Raw genomic sequence first — 10,497 nt, forward strand, 5'->3', positions numbered from 1 at the left:
TTAACCGACGAAAAAACGGAGGAGGTTCTCAATTCGACACGTATATTTTTTTTTTTTTTTAATGTATGACCACGCATAACTTTTTACAGAACAGTCTGATTTTGATAATTCTTTTTTTATTGGAAAGGGTATACCCCGAAGGTGGTCCCATAAAAATTTTGAAAAAAAAATCCTACCCTAAGGGTGGGAAAAGGGGGTTGATTTGTTGTTCACTCACAGATTTTTAATGTATGACCACACATAACATTTTACAAAATAGTCCGATTTTGATAATTCTTTTTTTATTGGAAAGGTTATACCCTGAAGTTGGTCTCATATAAATTTGAAGAAAAAATTCCTACCCTAAGGGTGGGAAAAGGGGGAGATTTGTTGTTCACTCACAAAATTTTTTATATATGACCACACATAACTTTTTACAGAATAGTCCGATTTAGAATATTCTTTTTTTTATTGGAAAGGGTATAGCCTGAAGTTGTTCCTATATAAATTTGAGGGAAAAAATCCTACCCTAAGGGTGGGGAAAGGGGGGGGGCGATTAGTAGTTCACTCTAAGATTTTTTTATGCTGAATTGGGTATAACAAAAAAAAAAAAAAAAAACTCACGATGAATGAGATGCAGACTTGTATGTCTCTCGTGTGTACTGTCTTGAGCAGGTAAACGACAGTATCTGCAGAAATGAGTTTTAGAGATATTTGAAGAATTGTGCGCTGGATTCAGTACAATCAACTGGGAAATGTTGGAATTATATTTCTTTTAGCGGAAACCAAATAAGTTAGTTTGTACAACAAAGCTAACGTACAAACAATGATGACAAAATGCAAAAAAAAAAAAAAAAAGATAAAATTGCAGTTATAGCCCTTTACCTGCACACGGCAGTGTAGACCTCTCAATCTCTGGTACTTGTGATTAGGGTTAGTTTTCAGTGCCAGTCGTCAAACATTTTTTATATTCAGGATTTGTATGAAAAAATAGGGCGAAGTTTAGTGATGGTGACATACTATTTTTAACCGACGAAAAAACGGAGGAGGTTCTCAAGTCGACACGTATATATATTTTTTTTTAATGTATGACCACACATAACTTTTCACAGAATAGTCCGATTTTGGATATTCTTTTTTTATTAGAAAGGGTATAGCCTGAAGTAATTCCCCTATAAGTTTGAGGGAAAAATTCCTACCCTAAGGGGGGGAGAGGGGGTGATTAGTTGTTCACTCCAAGATTTTTCGATTCTGAGTTGGGTATTACAAAAAAAAAAAAAAAAGCTCACAATGAATGAGCTTCAGACCTGTATGTCTCTCGTGTGTACTGCCGTGGGCAGGTAAGCGGCAGTATCTGCAGAAATGAGTTTTCGAGATATTTGAAGAAATGTGTGTTGGATTCAGTAGTATTAACAATAAGAAAATGTTGGTGTTATATATTTTTTTCAGCGGAAACCAAATAAGTTAGTTTGTACAACAAAGCTAACGTACAATAGATGACAAAATGCAAAAAAAAAAAAAAAAAAAAAAAGAAATGAAAAAAAAAATGCAGTTACTGCCTTTGACCTGCCCACGGCAGTGTAGACCTCTCAATCTCTGGTATTTGTAATTAGGATTAGTTTTTTAACCGACGAAAAAACGGAGGAGGTTCTCAAGTCGACCCGTATATATGTTCTTTTTTTTCATGTATGACCAGGCATTACTTTTCACAGGTTCGTCCGATTTTGATAGTTCTTTTTTCATTAGAAAGAATTTTCCCAGAAGTTGTTCCCATATAAATTTGGAAAAAAATTTCCTATCCTAAAGGATGGAAAACAGGGGTGAGTTATTGTTCACTCAAAGGTTTTTTACTTTTTTTCGTGTAAGACGACGCATAACTTTTACAGAATAGTCTGATTTCGATAGTTGTTTTTTTATTGGAAAGAGTATACCTAGAATTTGGTCCCATTTAAATTTGGAAAAATTCCTTATCTAAAGGTGAGATATTAGGAGTGATTTATTGTTCGCTCACAGATTTTTTATTACTGAGTTGTGTATTACAAAAAAAAAAAACAACTCACGATGAATGAGCTTTAGATTTGTCAGTCTCTTGATTTAGAGCTCTCAGTCTCTGCATTTCTGCTAAAGCTCGTTCATCGTGAGGTTTGTGTAGTAACTTATTTGGCTCTAGATCAGATAAAGCAATACCCTCAAGTGTTTTTACTCTACTCAGTGCCACATATGCCTGTCCTTTAGCAAACACTTTCTTTCCGAGGTCTATTACAGCTTTATCGAGGGTCGTACCTTGCAATTTGTGTACCGTGACGGCTCAGCATAGAATTATTGGCAACATCCTGTGCTCAATGTCACCATAACCTTTCGTTCCTTGAAAAGGTGCAACCACTGGAGGTATGGCGACACAACCATCACTATCTTTTAGTCTGCTTCCTATGCTTTCATCGTCAAACTTAACTAATATGCAGTCCGGTAATTCTCCTTCCTCTAGTTGAGCCCTACGTATTGATGGCCATTTTATTTATTTTTTAAATACCCATTGCACCATTGACGAGGCCGTCAGATACTGATATGTTACGTCTCAACATCACACGAGATTGGGCAGCAAGTTTTACCTCTGATAAAAGTCCACCACAATTGTTCACATCTTTCGGGACAACATTATCTGGAGGTTGTTTTCCATAGGTAGCAATTTCACGAGACTCATCTATGGAACGGATTGTATAGACACGACGTCCTCAATTTCATTTGAAACTCGCTCTCTTATCAGATCTAAACGATGAGCGCGTTGCTCTTCACTCTCATTTGAAAGTCGCTCTCTTATCAGATCTAAACGATGAGCGTGTTGCTCTTCACTCTCATTTGAAAGTCGCTCTCTTATATCTAAACGACGAGCGCGCTGCTTATCACCTTCTTGCAATAAACTATCGTTATTGTAGCTTCTCATTCTCGACAGTCTTTCCTCGCGCTGACCTAAACTCTCCTGTGAACGTGTTAATGTAATTCTCTTTCTGTTTGCTTCCAACCTTTTTTCCTTCTCATTAATAGATTCTTCTAAACATCTTTTCCTCATCCGAGCAGCATTTTTTGTAGGCCTACCCATGTTAGTATATAAAGCCTGCTTTTTTTAAAATTATTTATGTAACGCAACAGATAATTGTTAAAATACGATTATATATATATATATATATATATATATATATATATATATATATATATATATATATATATATATATATATATATGTTAATAGCTAAAGTAAGGTAGGTAGCTATTTTAAAAGTAATCAAAAATATAAGCATACAGATTATAGCCACATTAGTAGCTTATAGCCACAAAAAATTATAAAATAAAAACTTTTTAACAAAAAAATTGAACCGCCGAAAAAACTGAAAAGCAAAAAATAATAAACCATTTTAATTAAACCTTAATAACTAAGTTCTTAAACTGATGTAAGTATACCTAAGTATATATTTTTGTAATAATTTAGAGTTTTTAATTAACCTTAATAACTCAGTTCTTAAATTAATGTAAGTATACCTAAGTAGTTTTGAGTCGGTGCCAAACAATAAATAAACAAAGATCCCTAAATTACCTAAATTTAAAGAAATAACCAAATAAAATTAGCAATGTAGTGTGAAATGTCCGGCGATAAACATAAATGTTTCAAAAAATGCTCCCTCCACACGCCATCATTAAATCATGAATACTAGTAGATCGTATACAACAAAAAGTACCTCTCGTTGGAGCTTTGAAACCTTTGGGACCTCGCACGAGAGAGGCAAACAACCAGTGAGAAAAATCTTCAGGATCATGTATGCAATTAACGGCTACAGTTGTTATGCCATACTTACGCTGAATAATACTATGACCCACAAAACCATTTATTTGAGCTTTTAACAAGATGAGAAATCCTTCTTCAGTATGATGAACAATGATATAAACATTTTGACTGTTGTATATGAGGTAAAAGCTCAGTAGCAGCCAAATACTCGACACGTGCTTCTTCGAGACCACTCGACGACGTTCGGGTTTAACTTCGTGAACGCTCGGCATTTTCCGGCGAAGGGGCGTGTCGCCATACGCCACCGCTGCGCCTCACGCTTTACAAAAATAATTAATTTGCTTGTTTGGCACCGACTCAAAACTACTTAGGTATACTTACATTAATTTAAGAACTGAGTTATTAAGGTTAATTAAAAACTCTAAATTATTACAAAAATATATACTTAGGTATACTTACATCAGTTTAAGAACTTAGTTATTAAGGTTTAATTAAAATGGTTTATTATTTTTTGCTTTTCAGTTTTGTCTAATGGATTGTGACTTAAATTGGAATAAAAAAGGAACTATCGATCGGATTTTTTTCGAACTAGTCTATAAACATTCCCAGTACCAAAAATAGCAAACGGTGAAAGTTTCAGCCAAATCTGCCGGGTAGTTTTTGAGTTCATGGATGACATACAGACAAACATTCATTTTTATATGTATAGATAAGTGCTTGCAGTTTTTTAAAAATACTAGTGGCGTTAAAGTTTTTACTCAAGCTGAAATGCTAACTTTGAATAAACCACTGCTTTCCTGGTTATTGCACGCTTTACAAATCCTGTCTGTTGCGTTATTTCTTACCAATGAACATTAATAATTAATAATACAATAATATTAAAATCCCTTTAATTTCATTTTCCTTTTTTCAAAGAAAATCATACTGGCCTTAAAGCTTTTACTCAGGCTGTAAAGTGAAACGAATGTCAGTCCGATACCGTATCAAGTCAGTTACCGAGGAATTTTCAGTGTTCCCGAGGTTAACTTCTAATTCTACTTATTCAGCATTTAAATATTCATGAAGTATATGAATGCTGAATAGTAAGCAGAGAATATGAATTTTGGAATTATGGAATCTGACTGATATTCATTAACTAAATCTAAGTGATTCTGAACGAAACACTATATAAAGAAATGTTTTGAAATAAGCTTCCAGTATAAAACTGTATAATGAGCTTAATGAAATAACTTAACCTTTTTTTTTTCTTTCGGCTAGAAATCTTTTTTAAAAAGGTTAATTACTGTATAAAATTATCCCTCCCCCCCCCCCCCCCAAAAAAATGTGCGTCACGGGACGCTCGGCAGAAGTAATAACTTTCATAGGATTAAATTATCATTATTTTATCCTATGAAAGTAACAATTGACTTATGGTAGCTATAACAAGCAACGAAATTTTTGCATTTTATGTTATCTAAAAATCTTGCAAAGACTGCACCAAGTACAGTTCCGTGACTTGTAGTGGCTTCTTCTGGCTTATTAATCATTTGTAATTTTAATTTGGATTGTATAAAAGATACTAAATTTTTAGCTCGATCAGAAGCAAAATTAACATTAAAATCTCCGGTTAAAATTTAAGGAATTGTATAGGAATCTTCATTAACTAAAGCAGAACCTTCTTGTGTATAATTTAAGAGCTGTTTATGAATAAATTGAATAATAATTGAAATACTTTTGTTTGGAGATATATATGTTGGCAATAATAATTTGTTGCTTTGTTGAGACATTCCACTATACACATTTCACCAATATTTTGAATAGCCATTTGAATAGCCCTAAAATAATGATTTGTAAATAAAACGTTTGAATACGTAAGAGAGAAAAGTGTTTGCTGGTTGGATTTTTATTTTAAAAAATTTTGAAAAAAAAAAAAAAATAGAACACTTCAAAATTGCTCTCGATGAAAAATAATTTTATTCTTTGATCACCATTCAGACTACTATTAAACATAAGGTTTGATATCGGCGCAAAAACAATAGATTAAATGATTCGTCGTTTCTAAATATTTTGTTTATCAGAAAAAACACTCAAACTTACGAAACATTTTAGATTTTACTCTGATGAACAAATTAAATGTTTTTTTATTTTTGTTTTCTCGGCCGTCTCCAACCCCCGCGTTGCGGAGTCTGCGGTATGAAGTTCGTTTAAAATATGTACACCTTATCACAGCTGAAAACCCTAAATGAAGAGAGATATTTTTGGTATAACTAATCCGAAAAATGGTTTTTGATTTGAAAATAAATTTAAAGATTAAATGCTGTTTTGAATATATATTGTTTACAATGTTATTGGTATTATATTGCATTATTAAACTCACCTTTCGTTAGGAGATTGCTTTATGTTGCGACGATCATCCGTCTTCTGTTAGTTTCATTACTTTTTCTACTATCACTTAACGCTTAAAGCTGACCCAAAGAGTAAAGAAACAAAATTTCCCCGACCATGCGCGCTTCTGTCGTATGCGCGAACGAAAGAAATACCCAACGAGAGTTGCGCCGTTAACGCGCAAATCTGTATGTCGCAAATCTATTTACTCTCCCATAAGAAGTTATCACTTCGAAAATCCGGAAAATACATGTATCTGTAACGGCATATTTTCAATAAAAAATATATGAATTAAAATGTAACTTGATAGCGTGCATTTTTTTTTTTTTTTTTCCCCAAGCTTTCAAATGATATACAACGCTTAGAATTTCGTTAATTCTGAAATTTTGATGATCAGGTTGACATTTTCGTGGAATTGCCCCAATATAAAATCTGAGCGAACCAGTTATCAAAAGTTTTGATTACTAGTTAAAACTTGAATTTAAAAAAGAAAATCTAGTTTTGGGATAATTCGGAAAAAAAGCTGAAATTTGGTAAAAATAGCTAGTTTTCTGATATATTTCTAAAAACCTAAAACTTAATCGAGTAGAATCGAATAAAAAGAAAACCTGTATAAAATCGCAAAAGCTAGCAAATTGTCATTAAAATTTAGTAAAATACAACAACAGTTAGCAGGTAGATCAATAACACTGAAAAACAAACTTTTACGAATTTTCTGTTCCTCAATGTACTCTGGGTGTTTCCTATAGATTTCAAAGTGCCGAAAAAGAAGATGTTTGAAAAATTTTCCATCACTCTCCAATTTTTAGAAATTTAATTTTTAAGTTTTGGATTATATATGCTATTTTAAAGCTGTTAAAATTTTACTATATTTTTCTTTTTGATGCATTTGATCCATAGACACATATTTTTTTGCTCATTACAGCGATAGAACATGTAACAAGAGAGTAAAAACCGAATTCACTTTGAAAAGTTGTATATATGCGACCTTGAGCATATGAGACTAGGCGCTCCGCATCATTTCGGTTGAACGCAAGATCACGGTAGATGAAGTTGTCTTTCGGCGCGTGGAAATGCTCTGCCATCGGTTTCCATAACTTATTCTTGCACAATGAAAGAACCCTACGAAAATATGAAGATATTGATTCATTACACTGACTACAGTATGCTCCCGATTATCCGCGGAAGTGAGTGGCACAAGTGGCGCGGATAATAAAAATCGCGGATAAACCGGAAAAAGGTTAAAAATAGGGACAAATAAGAAAAAAACTGTCATTTCACAAAAACCTAGCTGTATTTGCATAATACTTTCTTTAAACAGTAAAAATATATACAGTACAGTAAAAATGTTTAGTATTTTTGCACAGCAAAACTTAATATCAAGCGTATGTATGGTGAAGAAAGCACAAAAAATTAACCAAATAAAACAAAAACACTTTAAGTAAAATTTACATTTTTCGACAAAAAAAAACAGCCATTGATATTTCCTTTTTGCTGCTAAAATACGCGTTCTTGATTGCTGATTCACTCGCGGATAATCCACCCCGCGGATAATCCGCTCGCGGATAATCGGGAGTTTACTGTATTCACATCATAATCGGAGCAGGTGGGCATTTTTTTAAAGTAATTACTGTTTTAATTGGTCTGCAGCTTGATTATACAATACGAATTAACTCTTTTCTGTGTGAGTGGAACAGCAGGGCAATGCATGAACATCATATCAAAAAAGAAATAGCAGAGCGCAAACAATATATTGCAGGTGAAAAAAAAATATGCAAAACGTTCCTCTAATCGATTTAAAAAAATATTTCCCCAGCTTTACACATAAAGTTGGGATTGATGAAGAATTTCGTTAAATCAATGGATATAAAGGGTGTAGATTTCAATATTTGTAGGAACAGTCCCTATTACTCATTTATGCAAAAATTAAGGAGGGTATTTTCATTGAACCACAGATAAGAAAGCTTATGAAGGACCAAAATTTTGAAGCTAGTTTAAGTTAATTCAGGGAAAAACAGCATGAATTGATTTTAAAAATGTTGTGACACAGTTCTTAAGAAATAATAAAAGTCCTAGTTATGAAAAATTAATTTAAGACGTGTTTAAAAGTTACAAAAAAATTAGGATATTCAATCTCACTGAATTTTTCCCCCCTGAAAGCATGGGAACTGTAAGCGACGAGAATGGGAAGTGCTTCTACTAGGATAGTTCTGCAATTCAAGCAGAATATCACGGACGGTTTACTCCTAATATGCTCGGGATTGCTGTTAGAACCTTATTAGAATGTTATATCTTATTTAAGTTTGTGTTAGTGCTAATAATAAAGCATCCGCAGTTAAGGTATTTACAGCTACATGAAGTATAAAATTTAATACGTTTTTTTTTTTTTTTTTAAGTATCTATTTTTTTCATCAAAACTCTCTTCCATCCTTCTATAACTTTTTAAACAATATATATTTTTTGTGCTCTATGCTAGTTTTAAGCTTTGTAATTGCTTATAAAATGGTAAATGACAAACATATTTAACGTGTATTGAATAAATGTCATTAAATTAAGATTTTAAAGATTTTGTATTTTTTAAAAATCTGTGAGTGATGGAATATTTCTACTGTCATGTTCTTTTTCAGCACCCCCTGAAATATAAAAGTCACCACTTACTTAATGAGGAACAGAAACCTTATTGACCAGTGTAATTAGCCTTAAGGTTTGCTGTTAAAAAAAAACCTTGTCCCCCCCCCCCCCCCCAGGAACTCCGTCCTAAATCCGCCTATGTGGGAAGGTTAACTCATTTCTGTAGATACTGCATTTTGAGATATTTGAATCAACTACTTTAGATTCCCCACTAACAATAGTGAAATGGTAAAATTTGACTTTTTTTCGTGCTGTATTTTCTGCAAAAACCAAACAAGCAAGCTTGTACAATGAAGCTAAAATATACAATGTACGACAAAATCGGTGAAAAATGGAAAATTTGTAGATACTGCTCTTTACTTTCCAACGGCAGTATATACAGTGGCGGACGAAATTTCATCACATGTAGAAAAGTGTGCAATTTTTTTATGCGAATGTTATATGCAATGATGGTATATTGTTTCAATTAAATTCAGTTGTAGGATTAACCTCAATCACATGTTTTATGGATTAATAAATTATTTACAGTAAATAATTTTGAAAAAGGAAAAAAGGAAAAGTACTGCATTTAGGAAAATGTAGAATAAAGCAAAATAAATGCACAAATTCTGTAGCTAATCTGAATTCTACATGTTTGCAATCATATTGCATACATTTCGAAGCGTGATACCGATGAGGAACACTTCATTGTTTAGTACAGGGGTCTCCAGCCTTTTTCACTCGCGGGCCGCATTGTAAATTTTTGGTGACGAGTCGGGCCGGTCCAACAATATTTTAGCTCAGATGGTCTATTTATCGCCCCCCCCCCTCCACCCATACATCGCGAATATATATATTTTTTGACTGACTTTGAAACTGACTTTTACAGCAGGTTCGTTTTGTTGAGATTACTTTGTAAAGATTTGTTTCCGAGTTGAAAATGAATTTTTCAAAGAAGCAATTTTATCCTCTCGTAGTTTACCAGTTAAATTGTAAAATTTGCTCTTGTGCTTTGTATCCTAAGGTCTACGGACATTAAATTCTTTCAGAGCAACGACAGTCTCTTTGCAAATAAAACACTATGCTTTATTATTGTTGTCGATCATAAAATAATGGTATGTCCACTGTTTATTGAAAGTACGACCTCAACTTTCCGTTTTTTAAACGAAGTCATTGTAATACTAAATAACGCCATAGAAATAAAAGATACTGTCTACGATTGCTACGCACTTCGTCAGGCGTGTGAAACATCAATTTACATTTCTACACCAGGGTTGACAGATAAAAATTTAGAAAGAAGAGCCAAACCGCTCGTGATATTAGTAAATGAAAAAGCCAACCTGAGCGAAAATCGTCCTCTCTTCTAGATAGATTTTTAAGGGGGTGGGAATCCACTTTCCCATTTAACGGTAAAAAATGACTAAAAAGCAACGATTTAAATTAACGGTAAAAGGATTTTACATAATCATTTGTAATTAAAAATAATGTCACAATTATATTTCCAACGAGACTGTCTCTGTTCTGAAAAAAAAAAAAGTTTGTAAACTTCCCGCGGGACGGACAAAATCTGTTCGCGAGCCGTAGGTTGGAGAGCCCTGATTTAGTAAATCCTCCACGAGCTGCGAGGAGAGCTTTGCAATGGTCCTGCATAGAAGATATCAACTTATGATCTTATGAAAGTGCTCTTACCTATGTCAGGAAACTAGAGTCTAATGTTTTCAGGCAGTTTTATCTCAGTATTAGTCTTCCTAGCAACAATTTTTACC

The sequence above is a fragment of the Uloborus diversus genome, chromosome 10, assembly GCF_026930045.1.
Source record: "Uloborus diversus isolate 005 chromosome 10, Udiv.v.3.1, whole genome shotgun sequence".
Lineage (NCBI taxonomy): Eukaryota > Metazoa > Arthropoda > Arachnida > Araneae > Uloboridae > Uloborus > Uloborus diversus.